The following is a 15817-nucleotide window of genomic DNA, read 5'->3' on the forward strand; positions in this document are numbered from 1 at the left end:
GATCTCCTTGAAGTCCAAGGGACTCTCAAGAGTCTTCTCCAACACCACAGTTCAAAAGCATCAATTCTTCGGCTCTCAGGTTACTTTATAGTCCAACTCTCACATCCATACATGATCACTGAAAAAAACATAGCCTTGACTAGACAGACCTTTGTTGGCAAAGTAATGTCTCTGCTTTTCAATATGCTATCTAGGTTGGTCATAATTTCCTTCCAAGGAGTAAGCATCTTTTAATTTCCTGGTTGCGATCACCATCTGCAGTGATTTTGGAGGCCAGAAAAATAAAGTCTGACACTGTTTCCACTGTTTCCGCATCTATTTCCCATGAAGTAATGGGACTGGATGCCATGATCTTCGTTTTCTGAATGTTGAGCTTTAAGCCAACTTTTTCACTCTCCTCTTTCACTTTCATCAAGAGGCTTTTTACTTCCTCTTCACTTTCTGCCATAAGGGTGGTGTCATCTGCATATCTGAGGTTATTGATATTTCTCCCAGAAATCCTGATTCCAGCCTGTGCTTCTTCCAGTCCAGCATTTCTCATGATGTACTCTGCATATAAGTTAAATAAGCAGGGTGACAATACACAGCCTTGACGTACTCCTTTTCCTATTTGGAATCAGTCTGTTGTTCCATGTCCAGTTCTAACTGTTGCTTAATGATCTGCACACAGATTTCTCAAGAGGCAGGTCAGGCCGTCTGGTATTCCCATCTCTTTCAGAATTTTCCACAGTTTATTATGATCCACACAGTCAAAGGCTAAGATTAAGAAAAAAATTAAAAGATGAGATCAAAAGAATAAAAGATAAAGAGGACATCAAGATTAACTAAGAAACTAAAAGACCTCAAGTAGAATAAATAGAAAAAGACATTGAAAGTCAAGAGGGAACATTGAACCATAAAGTGCATGGACTTTATTGACTGTCTGTTTTTTTGATATGAGATGAAAATTACCACTTACATTTCTAGCAGAGATCACAAAGAGAAGGAAATGGGATCAATTACATGCTATAAAATGGTTTTAAAATTAGAACAACCAATACAACCAAGGTGGGTTGTGGCCTAAAAGAAGCTCAGTTGTTCTCCTTCCAAGGCTTTAAAGGAACTCTCATTTCCCCTTCACTCCATATGCTTTGGATCAAATCTTTAGTGTGATAGACATTATCTAGAAATACACTCAAAACAGATACAGAACTAAGTAGATTTAAGTGGTGGGTGGAGAAACTCAGCATATACTTTCAAAAGTGCTTAGAACAGTCTTTTGGACTCTGTGGGAGAGGGCAAGGGTGGGATGATTTGGGAGAATGGCATTGAAACATGTACATTATCGTATGTGAACAGATCGCCAGTCCAGGTTTGATGCATGAAACAGGGTGCTCAGGGCTGGTGCATTGGGATGACCCAGAGGGATGGGATGAGGAGAGAGGTGAAAGGGGGTTCAGGATAGGGGACACATGTATACCCGTGGCAGATCCATGTCAGTGTATGGCAAAACCACTAAAATATTGTAAAGCAATTAGCTTCCAATTAAAATAAATAACTTTGCATTTTAAAAAAAGTGCTTCCTTTAGAAAACCATCCAAAATATTATTTCTTTCAATGACTAAAGATGTCTTGACTGGCACTGTGTTCACAGCAATACTCATGTACTGAGTAGATTAAGTGTACCAACACTCTATGGTCACTAACTACATAGCCATAGGCTTTACCAAATGGGTAGCTATGTGGTGATAAGACTTAAATCTTCTTATGAAAAATGAGAAGCTCACTAGACCATGAGTGTAGCTAGAAAACCATCTTTTGTCTATAACTCAATTATGAGTTTAATCTATATAAAAAAAAATCTAAAGCAATGTACATATTGGTAGAAAGTAGTAAAAAGAGGGATGCAAAGTAGGGTCCTCAGACTTCAGGGTACAAAAAACAATGTGTTGTAACAGAGAAAATGTTGTAATCCATATGTGCTTTCTAATAAAGAAATGAAGCTTTAGTAATACTCTGAGTTTTACATGACATCCCTCATAAGAAGGTGAATTTAAGGGCAGAGTAGAGTGTGTAGTTTGCTCTCACATTTCCTTTTCTTCAGCACATTGAGATTCCTGGCCATTTCCAAAGTAAAATAAAACAAAACAAAACTAATAAGCAAACAAATAAAACCACTTATAGTACAGACAAGAGACATCAAAAAATAATTTCCAAGGACATTTTGAATTAAGGATAATTGTAGTTATTTACACACAACTGAAAGAACAGGAAAAAGCAGAGTTGACACTTTGTATACATCTGATAAAAGCCTGTGTTGTGTGTTCAAGCCTACTATATATGAAATCACAGAGTAAGTCATAATCTAGTCAGATCCAACAGGAAATGGGTTAAAATATTCAGGATATTAAAAAGCCTTTTGGAAAAATAGCTTCTAAATTTTTATTGTAGCTAATAAATAAGGTAAACATAACTATATATAAATATACATTTATTGGAATGAAAACAACATTTTACCTGTTTGGATGTGTAATCACATAATTGTGAGAATAGAATATCGTGTAGTTGCTAAAGTGAATGATGAGTTCTGCACAGAGGTCAGTGCTATGGAAAAGGATGTTTTACAACTGGGACCTGAAGAATGGGGAGAGATGGACTGGTTCAAGGTGAGCTGTCTGATTGAGGACATGATGTACAGAGGCAAAAATCTGCACTGTGTAGATAGGGATAAAGAATGTTTAGACAACCTAGGCATAACAGACTTCATGAATATTTATTCTTTCATCCAAAAATCATATATCTTCCTATTGTTAATCATAAGTTCGTTTATAAACCTCTCCTTAAAAGTTGCTATAACCAAATGACTGAGATGGAATAAAAAATCTTAGAGGTAGAAAATATAAAAATTTTCACTGCTGACACTAGTTTTCAAATAATTTTCTTTTTTTAAAGGGCTTTATTGATATATAATTCACATAGCATGTGTGTGTGTGTGTGTGTGTGTGTGTGTGTGTGTGTATGTTAGTCACTCAGTTGTGTCTGACTCTTTGTGACCCTTGAACGGCAGCTTGCTGGGTTCCTTTGTCCATGGAATTCTCCAGGCAAGAATAGTGGAGCAGTAGACATTCTCTTCTCCAGTGGATCTTCACAACGCAGGAATTGAACCCAGGTCTTCCACACTGCAGGTAGATTTTTTATCATCTGAACCATGGGGGAAGCCCTCACATAACATATAATTCACATATTTGAAGTGTGCAATTTAATAATTTTTAGTATTTTACCAGACTGTGCAGCCATCATCATACTCAGTTTTAGAACATTTTCATCACTGATTATTTTTAGAAATATTTCTTTGGAAATGATGATGCTCACCTTGCCAAGTGGAGAATAGGGGCTTCCAGCGCCTGTTCCCACATAAGGAACATGGAAGTCCTCACTCTGTCCTAATATGAAAAAGCCTTAACAAAATGAAAAATCAACAACTCTTCCTGGATTTGTAAGAGAGGGGAGGACACAGGGCAAATCACTGGGTCCAAAACTGGAAAGACAAGCTAACACAGAAAAGCAATTTATCTGAACTGGAGACTCAGGAGCAGAAACAGCTAAGGAACTAGGGCCAAGGTAGAAAAACCTGGACAATAATTGTCTTATTGCTGTAGGTACCACATGAACACCTTTGAGAAGTAAAAACTCTGGGGGCACCCAGTAATAAAAGAATCCCCCAGTATTACAAGATTTACCTTCAGGAACTCCACTAGGTTCTCATAGTAAATACTGGGAAAAAATTATCTCATCCTTTCAGCAGAGGGAAGGGAAATAAATCTTTTAAAATAAGTTAGAGCACACTGTTCTTAGCAGGGCCTGACCTTTGTTGTTCTTTAGTTGCTGAGTCGTGTCCAACTCTTTTGTAACCCCAAGGATGTAGCCCACCAGGTTCTTCTGTACATGGGATTTCCCAGGCAACAATGCTGGAGTGGATGGCATTTCCTCCTCCAGGAAAAATGGACCTGGGGATTAAACTTGGAACTCTTGCATTGGCAGATGGGTTCTATATATCAATGAACCACCAGGGAAGCCCCACATATACAATAGATACATTCCTGAAGAAGGAAATGGCAACCCACTCCAGTACTCTTGCCTGGAAAAATCCCATGGACTGAGGAGCCTCGTAGACTATATGTAGTCCATGGGGTCGCAAAGAGTCAAACACGACTGAGCAACTTCACTTTCCTTTTCCACATCCATAAGGATGACAAAAGGACCATATCTCTTTGTACCTCATCAAAAAAATAGTCGATTTTTATTTCAGGAGAGAGATTAATGGTTACTTTAGCAAAGGTGGTAAGTGTAGAGGTTTTGATAATAAGAGTTGGACTATGAAGAAAGCTGAGCACCGAAGAATTGATGCTTTTGAACTGTAGTGTTGGAGAAGACTCTTGAGAGTCCCTTGGACTGCAAGGGGATCCAACCAGTCCATCCTAAAGGAGACCATTCCTGGGTGTTCATTGGAAGGACTGATGCTGAGTCTGAAACTCTAATACTTTAGCCACCTCATGCGAAGAGTTGACTCATTGGAAAAGACTTTAATGCTGGGAGGGGTTGGGGGCAGGAGGAGAAGGGGACGACCGAGGATGAGATGGCTGGATGGCATCACTGACTCGATGGACGTGAGTTTGAGTGAACTCCGGGAGTTGGTGATGGACAGGGAGGCCTGGCGTGCTGCAATTCATGGGGTTGCAAAGAGTCTGACATAACTGAGTGATTGAACTGAACTGAAGATTAAGAATGTACTTTGAATGTAAAGTTGATGGAAATATATTAAAATTAGTACATTAGAGGACAAAAATTAGACTCTCTACTTCCATTCTTGTCTATTTAGAGTTTGTCACACAGTACCAGAAGAATGTTCTTTAGAGCCATAATTCAAATCATGTCAACTTCCTGCTCAAAATCATTTAATGGTTTCCTTTCTCACACAAGTAAAATACCAAGTCCTTATATCTTGCCATGCCTGACCTGAATTAACCCTGTGCCCACATCACCAGCATGGTATCCCCCTTCTCTGCTTTATTCTGGCTGATAAGGGACACTCCTGCCTCCAAGCCTTTGCACATAAACCTCTGTCTGGAAAGGTCTTACCTCAGACACTCCCATGACTTATACCCTCACTGCATACAGGCCTTGATAAAGCACTGCCTAAGCAAACAGTTTTTATCTGTTCTTAAAACTATCAAGATCACCTCCCACCCAATCAACAATATTCTTATATTACTTTTTAAAAACTATTTATCATTTGTATTAGCACCAAATATATTTTACATATTTATGTAACTGTGTCCTTGCTAGTTTTTCACTGAAATATAAATGTATGACTACAGAAATTTATGTTTCCATTGCCGAATTCCCAAGATTTAGGATAGTCCCTAGTACAAACCAGGCTTTCTAATGAATGAATAAAAATGCATGAGTGGAGTTACTGAATTTGATTATAGAAAAGATAAAATGAGGACATATCTGGGAGATATTAATCAGTTGGGTGTATGCAATGTCCTTTAGAGTTTTATGGCAGAGAAGGGCAGGAAAAGCTTTAAGGAATCTTACTTGTTTGACTCATATCATTTAATAAAGACTGCTGTCTTAATATAGTAATAATTAAAACATTTTAAGATGCAAATTCAGAAAATGAATGTAGAGTATTGGAAAGCACACTGATCTCATAACACAAATATCTGAACTTCGGATTTCACTGACTAAGATCATGGCATCTGCTCCCATCACTTCATGGCAAGTAGATGGGGAAACAGTAGAAACAGGGGCTGACTTTAATTTTCTGGGCTCCAAAATCACTGCAGATGGTGATTGCAGCCATGAAATTAAAAGACACTTACTCCTTGGAAGGAAAGCTATGACCAACCTAGACAGCATATTAAAATGTCTCTGACAAAGCAGAGACATTGCTTTGTCAACAAATGTCCGTCTAGTCAAGGCTATGGTTTTTCCAGCGGTCATGTATAGATGTGAGAGTTGGACTACAAAGAAAGCTGAGAGCCAAAGAACTGATGCTCTTGTAACGTGGTGTTGGAGAAGACTCTTGAGAGTCCCTTGGACTGCAAGGAGATCCAACCAATCCATCCTAGAGAAGATCAGTCCTGGGTGTTCATTGGAGGGTCTGATGTTGAAGCTGAAACTCCAACACTTTGGCCACCTGATGCAAATAGCTGACTCATTTGAAAAGACCCTGTTGTTGGGAAAGATTGAGGGCAGGAGGAGAAGGGGACAACAGAGGATGAGATGGTTGGATGGCATCACTGACTCAATGAACATGGATTTGGGTGGACTCCGGGAGTTGGTGATGGACAGGGAGGCCTGGTATGTTGCGGTTCATGGGTCACAAAGAGTCAGACATGACTGAGTGACTGAACTGAACTGAACTGAATAGTCATAGAAATTCTCCAACGTACTTTTACTGGTTTTTCTGGTTTCTATCCTTTGACTTACATTGTCTTTTCTAGCTTAGACTCACTGGATAAGGATTATTGAGATCATTGCCCCAGCAGTTCTCTTTTTTTTTTTTTTTTTCCTTCTGAGAAACAAGTCTTTCAAGTTGAAACCCTTTACTTTCTCCAGAAACAAACACCCAGGACATCACACTCACCCTCATCAAATGCCTCTGTTATCTTTGGAAGCACATCAATATTCTTTCATTCTTTATTAAATGAGAACAGCTATTGACTAAGTTACTTTAAATATCCATAATGGTATTTAAAATAAGCAAAATATTATACTGTAAGATGAACCAGTACACAGAAACAGAGCTTAATTGGAATTAACTTAGACAATCAATCACAACATTGATGCTGCCAACAAGGCTCAAATTAGTGCCAATACCAGTTGATGTTCTTTTCTGACAATTGTTTTATGAGTATTAAATAAAAAGCATAATAGCATTAAGCTCATAGATATCCTGTTGTTTCTTACCTCCAGACACAACTTATCACCACTTACCATAAATCTGTATCCACTCATCTTCTTTTCTAGCTTGTTATAGCATTGATTCAAAATCCTTGATTTTTCCTTAGTTGCATCTTACACAACAATTTATAAAACATCTTACTGAGACCTAGGGAAAAGACTCCCACTGCCTTTGCCTCATCTACTTTCTTATTCACTGCAAACACTTTATCAGATCTCTCAGGTCCTATCCTTTGCTTTATAAAATGTTGGCAATACGATATGCTCAATGCTCTTCTCTTGAAATCTTGCATGCTTGTTAACTGTAATTAAAACAGTTACTTGTTATAAAAACATCAGTTTCCAGGAGGATTCCTTTGTAAATCAATTTAACAAATCATTTTTTAATTCTTTTTCTCAGAGAGAAGACTGAAATAGCATGCTTTTTGGAATTTTGTACCCCTTTTTTCTTTTTCTCTTATATCACTGAAAAGACTGCTGACCACTCTTTTTCAAACTATTAGGTTGACCTTTTCATACCATTTCTTACTGATCCTCCTCTTATTTTTCTGATCATTTCCTCCTTGTCAATCTTTTCCTCCAACAGTTATTTGAACACTGATGTTTATAACAGTTTCCATAATCAACCCATTATTATTCTCCTACTATATGCTTCCTCCGGGTGACCTCATTTATTCTTGTCACAAAACTTGTTCTCTGCCTCTCAAAACTCTGTTGTCCACATGCCTATTGAGCATCATTAACTTGTCTTTGCATAGGAATGTTTTAAGTCAACGTTTCTATAACTGGCCTCATTTTTCATTCCATAATAACCTTGATCCTTTCCCCCCTGCTTTCCACTGAATATAACTATCTTCTACCTCATTGCTCAATTCAGAAAATGGAGTCATATTAAACCTCTCCTTTCCCTCTTTCCGAATACAATTGATCACATTTTACTGATTTTCATGTTGTAAAACGTTCTAAATTCTGTTTCTTTTTCTTCAAGGCTCTTCTATTGCTGTGTCAGTATCATGACAAGAAACTCCTATTTATTCTTGCTATGATGGATCTTCTGAAAGCCATCTGTACACTGCAACTAGACTAATCCATTTCACATGAACTGCTCAAATCTATCAATCATTCTCTATCATGGAGTTGAACTTTAAGCTCCTTAGTTTTGAGAATAAAGTCCTACTTATTGTGACCTAAGTATACAAAACTCTACCTCTATCTGGAAATCTTATTTCTGACAATTTTAATCAGTTACATTTCTCTAATAAATTTAACAATGCTGATATTTTTTAGAAAGAAATTTTTAGAAACTATTTTTTTTCTTAACCTCAACTACATTGAAGAAGACTCTTGAGAGTCCCTTGGTCTACAAGGAGATCCAACCAGTCCATCCTAAAGGGAATCAGTCCTGAATATTCATTGGAATGACTGATGCTGAAGCTGAAACTCCCAATACTTTGACCACCTGATGTGATGAACTGGCTTATTTGAAAAGACCCTGATGCTCGAAAAGATAGAAGGCAGGAGGAGAAGGGGACGACAGAGGATGTGATGGTATGGATGGCATCACTGACTCAATGGACATGAGTCTGAGTAGGCTCTGGGAGCTGGTGATGAACAGGGAAGCCAGGCATGCTTCAGTCCATGTGGTCACAAAGAGTAGGACACGACAGAGCAAATGAACTGAACTGAACTATATTTTATTGAATTTCAGAAATTTCAGCAATATGTCTTCTATTCTGCACTCTTATGATATTTTCTATCATATCTTCATCTCAGTAGTTACTTTATGTTGAAATTAATCATATCAATAAACTCCTCCCACTAGTTTGTTTATTAATAAGATAAAAACTCTCTGCATCCTTTATAAGATGGTGAGTCCCGGGAGGGCAGATTTCACTTTACATTAAACTTAAAAAAAAAAAAAAAAAAAACAAAACTTCCAAAGCCAGAAACGTACTTTGGACTTAAGTAGACATTTAAGAGATATTTGTTAATAAGTAAATTAGTGATTTAACAGATGCATTTATTAACTGTCCTTTCTTGATTTCTAACAACTTCTCAGTAAGGTAAATATTACATCTCTTTTACAGGAAAAGAACACTGGAAATTGGAGTAGCCAGAGATATTTCTTTCTTTTTCTTTTTTTTTTTTTTGTAATATTTTAAAATTTATTTATTTAATTGGAGGCTAATTACTTTACAATAATGTAGTGGTTTTTGCCATACACTGACATGAATCAGCCATAGGTGTACATGTCTTTCCCATCTTGAACCCCCCTCCCACCTCTTTTCCCATCCCATCCCTCAGGGTCATGCCAGTGCTCCAGCCCTGAGTGCTCTGTCTCAGGCATTGAACCTGGGCAGGCAATCTACTTCACATATGGTAATATACATGTTTCAATGCTATTCTCTCAAATCATCCCACCCTCGCCTTCTTCCACAGAATCCAAAAGACTGTTCTTTACATCTGTGTCTCTTTTGCTGTCTCACATACAGGGTCATTGTTACCATCTTTCTAAAATCCATATATATGAATTAATATACTGTATTGGTGTTTTTCTTTCTGACTTACTTCACTCTGTCTAATAGGCTCCAGTTTCATCCATCTCATTAGAACTGATTCAAACACATTCTTTTTAATAGCCAAGTAATATTCCATTGTGTATATGTACCATGGCTTTCTTATCCATTCATCTGCCAATGGACATCTAGGTTGCTTCCATGTCCTAGCTCTTGTAAACAGCACTGCGATGCTGGTTTCCTCCGTGTGTATGCCCATCAGTGGTATTGCTGGGTCATAAGGCAGGTCTATTTCCAGTTTTTAAGGAATCTCCACACTGCTCTCCATAGTGGGTATACTAGTTTGCCTTCCCACCAACAGGGTAAGAGGGTTTCCTTTTCTTTGCAACCTCTCCAACATTTATTGTTTGTAGACTTTTTGATAGCAGCCATTCTGACCAGCATGAGATGGTACTTCATTGTGGTTTTGATTTGCATTTCTCTGATCATGAGTGATGTTGAGCATCTTTTAATGTGTTTGGTAGCCATCTGTATGTCTTCTTTGGAGAAATGTCTATTTAGCTCTTTGGCCCATTTTTTTATTGGGTCATTTATTTTTCTGGAATTGAGCTGCATGAGATGTTTGTATATTTTTGAGATTAATTATTTGTCAGTTGCTTCATTTGCTATTATTTTCTCCCATTCTGAAGGCTGTCTTTTCACCTTGCTTATTCATTGTGGAAAAGCTTTTGCACATTCCTTCATTGTGCAAAAGCTTTTAAGTTTAATTAGGTTCCATTTGTTTATTTTTGATTTTATTTCCATTTAGCCAGAGATATTTCTATAGGCCATATGGTTAGTAATGGTTTAGCCATAAGACAAGACCAAATCTTTCAGTATTAACTATGTATTTTTTTTAACTACAAGCCATAGCTTTTTGAGATATACTACCATGACCATCAACAAACATCAAGTCAACCATCTTGCTTGAGTTCTGCTAGTAACTGGAAGCATCTAGAGATACTAAAAAAGCCTCAGATAAAAGTCTTTCTCTATAATTTTATATCCAGCACATAGTATAATGCAGAGATTAAGTAATCTCTTAAATAACACTATTTGAATTTTTAAAAAGCAGGAATGAAATAATCGATGAATGAGAAAAGAGATATTCTAGGTGACTACCTGATTTTCATTGGGGTGGAAAGAATGCATGGACAGAAAAATCTTGGAATAAATGAAAATATTAGCAGATAAATTTTTAGCTATATTTTTTTCTGAAGCTGGTTCTGATACCTTCTCTCTTCCCCCCTAATATCTTTAGGTATTAGGGATAGGTAGAGAAAAGAGGATCCATCAACGTGAGCATATTACATTTCTGCAATCATTCTGGACAGTAAAAGAAGTCATCTTAAAGTGAATAGAATCTGCCTAAATTAATGTGGCTCCACTACGTGTTAAACTTTATGGAAAGGAAAAAAAAATGGAAAAAAGAAAGATACTTATCATAGGTAGTAACAGTGTGAAAAAGAGAAATGACTGACAACTAGAAAGCGAATGGAAAAACAATGTACACAACCAGTCTAAAACAAATAAAATTAACATTAGATTATGAAGTTCATTTTTTTTTAATTCCTAGGAAGTATAATGTATGTTGTCAGTATCAAGCCCTGTTGCTCTAGAATTTTCACGTTTGTAGCAACATGACAAAGTTTATCTTGATTTTCTGGTTCAGTTGAATCCCTCTGTAATATCAGTAATAGCTTGAAGCCATTTCATTGCTATAACGAATTAGAGACAATACTAATCTTCATGAAGATCTTTCAAGAGTTAATCAAAACATAATTTATACCGGTTCAGGTGCAACTGGCCTGTTTTTGTTTTGTTTTGTTTTGTTTTTCTGTGTGTGTGTGAATTTCCCATTACTTCTTAAGAAAAAATGCCAAGGTAATAGGCCATAGAGTTTTAAAATATGGGCTTAGAGTTAGAAAGAAGTTAAATCCCCTTCCAAACCTTGCTAGCTTAGTTTCCTCATCTGTTGTACATGGATAATAACCTCTTGTGTAGAACTTTTGGAGGGGATAATGATGTGAGGTATATGAAGTGCTGTGTACAATGTCTGGTATATCTTCAGAGCCAAATATATTTAATATGAACTCTCATTACTGCATCATAATTTTAATAATAATATTCTGATTACTAAATATGGAACATTTGAACAATCTCATAAAAAAAGAAATAATGGTTTACATGCTGGTCAAACCCTGGAACTCCTTTGTAGAGCTTTCATATGTACTGTCTTGGACAAAGACTATCATCTGTTTGTAGATTCTCACTGATAGACTGGACGCAAAGCTGTGACCTCTTTCAGAAATATATATCAGTATCCCTTCAAATAGCCATTTTATGTTTCTTATTTATGCTGTGAAGGTTTACTATCCCATAATCCTGCTGAGAGACACCATGTTTTATTTTCCTTCTCTGAGAATCCTGAAGTGCTTCTTCCACTTCTGATCAAAAAATAAATCTTGGAAGGGATTTGAGGTTTACTCAAGTATTAAAGAAAAAACAAAAACTGTCATTTGGTTGTGTTAAGAAACTGGGGTGTGATAGTTCATAGCTAGTGAGTACCATCCTCCTTTCCTGTAAAATAGCACTTAAAAATATGAAAGTCCTTATTATTTTAAAAATTTTGAGCATGTGCTCCTTTATCTTCTAAAATTTAATCTTCCTTTAAAAAAAATAATTATGCATCCTAAAGTCAGGAGATGCAAAATACTGGTTAATCTCTTGAAGAACATCCAGCAAAAGGGATTGATAGTTCAATGATCCATCTCAATTTTAGAGCCACTCCATCCAATCTGTTTGGTAGTTTATTCATTTATTCACAAAGATTTACTGAGGACTTTCTATGCCAGACACTTTTATGTTTGCTGGAATAAAACTATTAAAGCAGACAGAATACCTGGGAATTGGTTCTTGACTTCTGATTATATTTAAATCAAACAACTTTGTTTCTTCTCAAGCAACAAATGCAACTGTATTCATGTATTCAAACAGAGGTTTAAGATAAAATACAGAGTAAAAATTCTTGTGGTAATGTTAAGCATGGTGGTTCAAGTAATCATTTTTTAGTGCCCATTTAATATTGTCTATACATGTTTCAATATATTCTCAAGATGTCTTCCTAAAATCCGCTACCATTTAAAAACAATCCCAATCTGAACACACATATTTGTTATTTGCCACGTTCTATTTGTCATCAGCTAAGTGTTATAAGAAACTTCAGTTTTATATGATTTATTACAAAGTCAATGCTTAATATCTTAAAAATATATTTAACAATTTTCAGAAAGTTGGATATTTGTTTCTGATCTATGAAGCAGGAGAATATTTAAAATTAGCTTGGACCACAAAAGCCTATCTCCAGAACTTTGTTTCCTTTCCATAAATCATTGTTCAGAACAGTGAGCCAATTTACTATTAGTTTCATTGATCCTCTCCACTGATCTTACAGTTCTGTAAAGAATTTTGTCAAAGGCCTTCCAACCATCTAAGTTTAAAATCCTCTTTAACTCTCTTTCCACATTTGTCTACCTGGAGTGAAGTCCCTGAAGAATTTCACAAAAGTAGTGAGCGATTCCTTTTATTCCCTAAATGTGTGTTGTCTGTTCTTAATCAAGCTGAGCTTTTCAAAGTGGTTTCCACTTGATCTCTAAAAATAGTTTCTGAGAGTTTTCAACATAACAGAAGTTAAAGGAAACTCTGAAATATTGAAGTGTGTTTTCAAGACTGGTCAGTTAGTATTTTCTTTCACCATAAATTTAAAGGAAATTTTCTTAATAGAAAAAAAATATTATCAAGGCAAAAGCTACATGTCTTTCTATTTAAAACATAAATTTGTTGGTTAAGGAAAAATTTTAGTTTCTATTAATTGGTTATCATATTGTATTGTTTTTTCATTGACATCAGGGACATTTTTTTCTCTTCTTTCAGCATGTTGAGTCTATTAGAACAGTTTAGAACTCTGATAGTCATCACAAGAGAGGGAGCGAACATCAGTGTTTGTCAAAGATTTGTCTAGAATGGATTAAAATGTTATAATTTTTTCATAGCAATTCACTGTAAATCTCTATTCTGTATTGAGATTTATCCATAACCACAGAAATCCTGTGTTGATTTTGTTTTTAAATTTCTGATAAAAATGTAAGACTCTAATTACCACTTTGCTCAGGATAAATGTAACCTTGAATGGATAATGTAAATTTTCCAAACCTCAGTTTCCTCCCTAAAAGCAGGTGGCCAGGAAACTTTAGAAAATGGTAGAAGATAGGCATAATGAGATCGTAATTAATGTTTGCTTGAAATTGTTGTGTTTTTCCATTTCCCATGTGTTATAATATACTTAGTAGTTCTTCGCAAACATGCACAGAGTTTTCATTTGGGAAAGATTAAGCTGATCCCATCAAGGTGTCCCCACTCCTCATTCTATCCAAAACTATTATACATATTCTCCAACATTTTGTAAAAATGAACATAGAGTTAACTGCATTGGTGGATGACTTTATTTCTTTTAAGGTAAACCTCTGTGACTTTTTGTGTATCAAATAATTCCGACTTAAAATGACCAAGAATTCTTACCCCCCCTTATTGGCATCTGACCCATTCATTCTCTTTCAATGAAAAGTTTGGTTACTGAATCATAAGTAGATATTTTGAGAGAAGAGTCAACTATTAAATCACCCTCCTTGATACACAAACCTTGGATATTTTCAGCCAATAAAATACTAAAATAGATTTTTCTACTCTACCCACAGAGAACAATGGCTCAAAAAAGAGGATAAAAGAAAAGGATTTCCTGACATACAAACTATGGCTTTTGTGGGACTTCTTAATTAAGGTTTATGGGTCCGCAGAAATTTCAAAATAGGTTTCATATAATCCACATTCTTGCAAAAATCATATATACAAAGGCCTCTTACATTCTCTGGGAAAAATAATTTATGGTTTAAATAAAATTTATCATGAATTTCTCAGTGTACATATGTCATGTATTAATTACCAATTTATTTCACCTATTCTTCAGTTCAATTCAGTTGCTCAGTTGTGTTCAACTTTTTTCAACCCCATGGACTGTAGCATACCAGGCTTCCCTGTCCATTACCAACTCCCAGAGGCTGCTCAAACTCAAGTCCATCAAGTCAGTGATGCCATCCAACCATCTCATCCTCTGTCAGCCCCTTCTCCTCCTGCCCTCAATCTTTCCTGGCATCAGGGTCTCTTCCAATGAGTCAGTTTCTCACATCAGATGTCAGTTCTTCATGTCTTACCTATTATTAAGATGCCTAATTGTCTTTAATTATCACTCAAACCTGAGAGAAAAGTAAAGAAGGTATAATTCTACATGTTTCATGGATAAGAAAATTATTACTGGTAGTCTTAATTAATATTTCTCAAAGCAAATACACAGATAAGTGGGAAGATTTATGATCTGAATAAAGATTTATGATCTCAGAAGTGTTACCAGCTAGGGAGAGTGGAAAAGAACCCTTCCTCCTGGGCCTCCATTCTTGGTAAGGACACAAAGAAGAATCTGAGGGCTTACCCTTGGGAAAGACAAGTTTATTGATGAAAGAACAAAAAGAACATCTCAGGGAAGATGTGAGCCAAGCCAAGAGAGGCACTGGCACCAGAATGGTGATGCACAAGGTTGTCAAGACAGGGCTTTTATATATTCATCTCTGAGGGTGTGGACTGACAGTTCTGATTGACAGTTGCAAGTTACATAACAACAGACTCTACTGAGCATATCTTTCCCATAATCCAGTCTGTTATAATCAGATGTATGTATGTATAGAATATTTATGAACCCTTCATAGGCTCCCCAGCTGCCTAAGGTCACTTGAAGACACAGATATGCATCAAGGGCACGTGCCAGAGTTGGAGAAGTCCCTATGGTTAATTTGTATCCATTGTGCATGTTGGGTGCATGTGTCAGAGTTGGAAAAGTCTCTGCGATTATTCTGAAGCATGTCTGTGAGCTCTCCTGGGCCTTATCAGGGCATGTCTGGGGTGGATCTTTTTTTTGCTAGGCCACCCCACTGCTCATGCCTAACTTCCTAACAGAACCATCATCTTAAATTCCCAACTGTTTCCATTACCAATTTATATTCTACACATCTAGCAAAAGTAGTGAAAATTATAATTTATCCAAATTCTCTGACTCTCCCCATCCAGGTATATTATCTCCTTAGAAATGTTGATTGACCTATTGACCATTATTTTCCTAATGCATCTCATCAAATTCTATGGTTTCCCTTCTATTGACCTTTATCAAACTGATCTTAATATTGTGGTTGCCCATAAAGTTTTCC

This window comes from Capra hircus, chromosome 6 (genome assembly GCF_001704415.2).
Source record: "Capra hircus breed San Clemente chromosome 6, ASM170441v1, whole genome shotgun sequence".
NCBI classification, from domain to species: Eukaryota; Metazoa; Chordata; class Mammalia; order Artiodactyla; family Bovidae; genus Capra; species Capra hircus.